General features: G+C 43.0%; 1 long non-coding RNA gene across 1 annotated transcript; it reads right to left on the bottom strand.

Moving 5' to 3' along the window:
- Positions 1 to 1159: 1159 nt before the first annotated feature.
- On the bottom strand, positions 1160 to 4290 carry LOC136787004 (uncharacterized). The gene is made up of 3 exons (XR_010826695.1): positions 4270 to 4290; positions 1896 to 1967; positions 1160 to 1814 (listed from the first exon to the last, which is right to left on the bottom strand). It is a non-coding gene; the product is annotated as an uncharacterized lncRNA (long non-coding RNA).
- Positions 4291 to 5968: the final 1678 nt, after the last annotated feature.

Here is a 5968-nt window from a genome sequence, read left to right as displayed (position 1 = left end):
CTATAATACCTATGGCTGTCACAACAAAGGATATTTTCATCTTACAGAGCAAAATATTCTTTAGTTTTAGGAAAAGTAAAGCAGGTGTTCATATAGAAGAAAAACTGCTGGATGTCATTTTGCATGTTTTCAAAAATCTGAAAGCTATTTCTCTCAGGGAAGAAACAGCCTATGGCTGAGTTAATCTTCAACCAGAAAAATAACACTCTCCTTCAGTGAAAGTTTGGATCCTTTTTGCATACCTGGAATGAATGCTCACAGTTAGCAGTTGACCCCCAAAAGGTAAAGCAGGAAAAATGAAAGGCTCAACTTTCATCTTTTATTACCGACTGCATTACAAAGTTGATTGTTTGTCACCAGTATATATGAACTAGTTAGACATTTACACTTCTGTAGCATAGACAGGATACCAGTATTTAACTCTAAAAGGAACAGGGTGTGAAAAATAGAGTGGAGAATGCCTGAGTTCCGTTCTCAGGTAGGGAAATCTGTACTGTCACTGCAGACTGCTTTTTCAGACTTGCTATATTTCACTTACGGAATTACAATGATGTTTTTTGTTATTACAAGAATGTTTTACTGAACAGCAAGTAAAAACAGGGAGGAAGAAAAAAAGTGTGTGTTTTTCTGCATCAGAATGGTGAAGTACCTGAAGATGCTAATAGGCTATGCTGACTTCTTTGTTTTTCTGTCAAAAACATTAGCCATCCCCTGCCAGTTGCCTAAATCTCTTTCCCAGAAAATTCATATGATGTATTTATGTATTCCAAGCATGAATTTCTTCTGAATGATGGAAATTACAGGACAAGGTAACGTCCCTGCCCTGTAAATGCAGCATCAAAGCAAGTGCAGCATCAAAATAAGCTAAAAAGAAGACTGTTGGAGCAGTGCAAAAATAATTCCTTTTTGCTTGCTACACATACAGATCCTTTGAAGAATGATGGCTGCAGCAGGGGTGGAACATGTGTGTGTCTTGCTCTGAACTCTTGGGCTCTGTGTTCAGCTCATCAGTAGTAATCACTCGGTTCAGTGTGTTAAACTGAGGCTAGAGACTGGGGCATCCTGGCTCCTGGTTTCCAGGATGCTGATAACATCTTTCAAAACTAGATACTTTCTGGCAAAATTCTGGTGCTGCTCATTTACGCTTTGTGTCCAGAAGCGGAGTGGGGGTTGTTAGGGCAGTGAGATTTGTTCTATTTCATTGAACCCACCCTGGGAAGACCCAAAAGGGGAAGACTGACAAAGTCTCTGATAAGACTCTTGACAAAGGAGTCAATTAGAGAGGGCAGTTTTCTGCAGCAACTCCCTCAAAGAGCTCCTTGTTTGCTCTTGGAGGCAATAGCATTTTCTATGTTTACTATTGTCGTAGGATGACAATATCAGAAACATGAAGCTACTCAAAAGTTGTCGTGTATCTGTCACCCTGTGCTGCTTTAAATACTTGTAAACAATTTAGCAAAAAGAATAAGATCTGTGAGCGCCAACACCATTTTGATAGTTGGCTACATTTCAAACTGCTTTTGGTACTAATTTTTATGACTAAACTAAAAACTTCTTTGATGCCGAGACCTCTCATTTTATTGTCACAGGCCACTAACCACAGACATGGTGTGCAATCACAGCTTTATTTAAATATTCCTTTGCAATACCACTACAAGACAGAATTTAACTGCATCTGAAGCCCTGGTAGATGGCTGCAGGAAATGGAGCCTGATGGGATTCCTGTTTGCAGATGTGTTGTACGGGGTACACCAGGCATCGCTTGACGGCACAGGTTTTCTCATTGAAGTGGATCTTTGTTACAGGATTCACAGCTTTTAGGTGCAAAAGGGAGGATGGCCTTGTTACAGTGTTTCCTTAAGCAAAGCAGAATAAAAAAACACAAAATATATTACCTCTGTTGAAAAACGAGCATCTTGGTTTTCAGCACGGTCTTTCAGATAGGTTCTCTCCTCCTTATTTCTTTCCTGAAAGAAAAAAGTGCTTTGGATAATATTTGAGTAATGATAAACCAATACTAAACTTCTATGAATTAAGAAACAAGACATGAAGTTATTAATTTTATGGATGAGTAACAGCTGAATCACAGCTGACTTGAATTGGCAGACTTTTAGAATTTCCATTCCAAGTGAAATTCCAAAATAAAAAGTCATTTCAAAATGAAAAGGAAAAACTTCAAGATTTCCCATGGAAGGAGATTTTTGGCCTTTTTTCCAGGACAACATTCAGGATGACATATTTGTTTGTTACTTGCAAATTTTTCCTTAAGGTCTTTAAACAGCCTAGAGCTTTGGCTGTTTACCATGCTGTGACGTGGGAAGTGTATGAGCAAGGAAATAAAAAAAATCTGATTTCCTCAGATTTTTGGATTGCTGAGAAGCCCAGATCTTGGAAGCCCTGGAAAAAACTTAACGTGAGCATCTCCTTTAGAACCTGGCGCTGGGTTACTGTGGGATAATTCATGGGACGACACAGACTAATCACGAGGGCCTTGTCATTTAAACACTCCAATTACTTTTTTTCTGCAACAGCTTCTGCTCCTGTCCACATCCCACGGCACATTCCAGGACTACCACATTAATTGGAAGTCTATTCCTGTGCATGAAGTGGACTTTAATTAGCACCTAAGGGGCACATGCTGCTGTCTTGACTCAGGTGGCACGGAGACACACCTCTGAGTGTCTCCATCACAGCCTGTGGGGCTGCTCATGAGAAAGAGGTGTCCTAGCCTGGGTGAAGGCTGGCTGGGATGCTCCAAGCCACCTGGATGGGACAAGAGGCTCCCCTGACTCGCCAACATTCAATGCTGTGGCCTGGGGCCCTGTAAAACAGCAGTTGCACCGACCCTTCCAATTATTTTGATCAAGTAGTGAGTAATATGAGTGGCTCCAAATTTTAAGTCTGTGAGCAATGTAGGAACACTGTAGAAATTGGGATTGTAGGCAGTCTTGTAACAAATTAATAACTTTGACTATTATGTGACTCATCCGTAAAATAGGCCCCGAGTTATGAAGACACACACCAACCGTGGGGGTATTATGGAAAATTGAGACTAATGTGACATAATACTACTTCAATTACAATAGAAGGACTGCAGCTGGAAAGATGGGAGAAATGGGAGGGACCATAGCTCCACTGATTCGCCTAATTACATCCCCACACCCTGTTTCCAAAAGCAGGGTGCAAATCGGTCTCAGCAAGGTACCAGCACCTCCTGCCAGCCTTCACAGCCTGTACAAGGTGGCGTAAAACATCCCCTCCACCACTGGCCCTCTACTTCTTCCTCCTCATCATCTGTGTGTGCTGAGAACCCTCACCTGCAGGACAGCAGGCACGGGTGTCCCTCAGTATGGTCACCTTAGTGGTCAATGTGTGTCGCTGTCCTTGTCACGACAGGTCAAACCCTACGTGATGATCCAAGAAGGAGGGACCTGGCCCAAGTTATACATCACCCGGGCAGCGTCCCAGCTGTGCTGGCTGTCTCTAAGAGACACATCCTGCCCACGGAGACAACTTCAGATTAAAATGTCGGCATGTACTTCATGAAAGTTGTTATCTATGAACTACTTCATGACTTTAATACATACTAGTGTGTGTGGTAAAATACGTCGTGAAGAGTAGTTGAGAATTATCTTAATTGTGCTCAGATGGGAAAAATAACTACAATGTACTGAGGCCACTGATCTCTCCTGAAGGGGCTCAGTGGTAGTAACACTTCTTAAAGGGCTTTAAAGTGAGGAGAGAGCTGATATTATTTAGACACAAAGTCCTGCCTAAAAATATCCCAAGCAACATGTCCATCACAAACATAGCACAGATATTTATGAAAAGTAAAAGGTGAAAATCATGTGTCTCTGTTGTTTAACACATTTCCTTTCCTGTATTATCAAAATGGTGTGCTGGATTTTATCAACACCAAATCTATGTTATATTGTTAAAAGACAGTATAATGTTTTAAAATATAACATCAATACTTTTAATGTCTCCTGTAGAATCTGGTAAAACTCATACAACATGAGGGGACTGTATGTCTGCCTGTTGTGGTTTAACCCGGCTGGCAGCTAAACACCACACAGCCGTTCGCTCACCCTCCCCCCTCCCTCTCTGGGATGGGGGAGAGAAACGGGAAAGTGAAGCCGGTGAGTTGAGATAAAGACAGTTTATTAAGACAGGAATATAATAATAACAATAATAATAATAGTGATAATGATAATAGTATTAATAATAATAATGTGTACGAAACAAGTGATGCACAATGCAATTGCTCACCACCCGCTGACCGATGCCCAGCCTATCCCCGAGCAGCCGGCCCCCCACCCCGGCCAGCCACCCCTATATATTGTTTAGCATGACATCAGATGGTATGGAATACCCCTTTGGCCAGTTTGGGTCAGCTGTCCTGGGTCTGTCCCCTCCCAGCTCCTGCTGCACCCCCAGCCTGCTCGCTGGCAGGACAGAGCGAGAAGCCGAAAAGTCCTTGGCCTGGTGTAAACACTGCTCTGCAACAATTAAAACATCAGCATGTTATCAGCGCTCTTCTCATCCTAATCCAAAACATAGCACCCTACCAGCTACTATGAGGGAAAATTAACTCTGTCCTAACTGGAACCAGGACACTGCCGATGAAAAGAAAACCAATCCTTAAATATTTTCCTACACATTACACATTATTTCATACAGAAAAAGTATCCAGTATATAAGTGTCCCAACATTATTTCATACAGAAAAAGTATCTAGTATATAAGTGTCCCATGTACATCCTACTGGGCAAAGATGTCATCTGTGATATATGCCTTTAGGCCAAATAACCCCTAGCCTGAACTAATGTAGAGAAATTCACCCACTGCTCAAAGCACAGGCTTGGTCAGAAAGAAGCTCAGTGTAAACGTTTTCAGGAGCAGTATTTATCATCTCTTGGTGACTGTTACACTGCACTGACAAATGGAAACAAATCGTTTTTTCCCCTTTAATTGCCAGTCCCACTATCTTAGCTTAAGATGTAGGAGTCAAGTCTGAGGTCAAGGACCACAGGGAGAACGCAGAGCACCGTACAGGAAAGCAGGCTCCGATCCTACCGAAGCGCATGAAGGCACCTCTGCCCCAGCTAGTACACAGGTCCAAGCCCACTCATACAGGCAGACTTGCCAGTCACTCACAACCTTTCCAAAACTGCAAACATCCCCTACCTGGCAGGGGTGTACACCTAGCTGGGGCAGACAAGGCATGCTTGGGGATGCAGCAGCCTTGCTCTGCTGACTTCTCAGCAGGTCAGGTGATGAGCTGTGATTAGTCACCTATTTCGTCCATGACTGGAGTCACCTGAGGCAAATCCCCGTCCTGTGGGGCTAAATGACCAGCAGCATGCCACCTGCAGGCCTCACTTCAAAAAGTGAGGCTCCAAAGGTAGTCTTTTTGATACCACCATGATATTATACTCTCTGTGTAAGCAAATAACTCCATTTAGCTTAAATAATTTTTCAAGTCGATACGTTCCCCTTTGCTGTATGTTTAGTGGTTGAGGACCAGACAAGTGCGGATCAACTTTATCTAAACTGGAAAAAGCTGCTTTCACTGCTCTCCGAAAGAAGGTGATCTTGGTAAAACTTCCAGCCTGGCCGACACAAGAGCAGCTCGCTGAAGTTTCATTTGTACACGTGCAGTGTTGAATTTGTTGTTCTTTAATACCGCCCACCTTGCAGAAGGGTGCTTGCTTTCCTCCACAGCTGCCTCCTGCTCAGCCTCGCACCTCCTCCACCTGCAGCAGTCACCGCTCCGGGGGCTCGGGCCTCAGCACACCCCTGCTACAGTTTTGGCAGTGGTACAATAACATTGCAATATCTCTTGTCTAGGCTTGATTAGAAATCTTAACATGCCCACTTTGCTGTTGCAGTGAAGTTCCTCTGTTAAGTGCTATGCAAGGTGGGCAACCTTTAAATAAAATATTTGTTTTTAACATTTAGTGGTCCCT

This window comes from Anser cygnoides, chromosome 1, assembly GCF_040182565.1.
Source record: "Anser cygnoides isolate HZ-2024a breed goose chromosome 1, Taihu_goose_T2T_genome, whole genome shotgun sequence".
NCBI lineage: Eukaryota > Metazoa > Chordata > Aves > Anseriformes > Anatidae > Anser > Anser cygnoides.
This window is presented reverse-complemented; position numbering and strand designations above follow the sequence as displayed.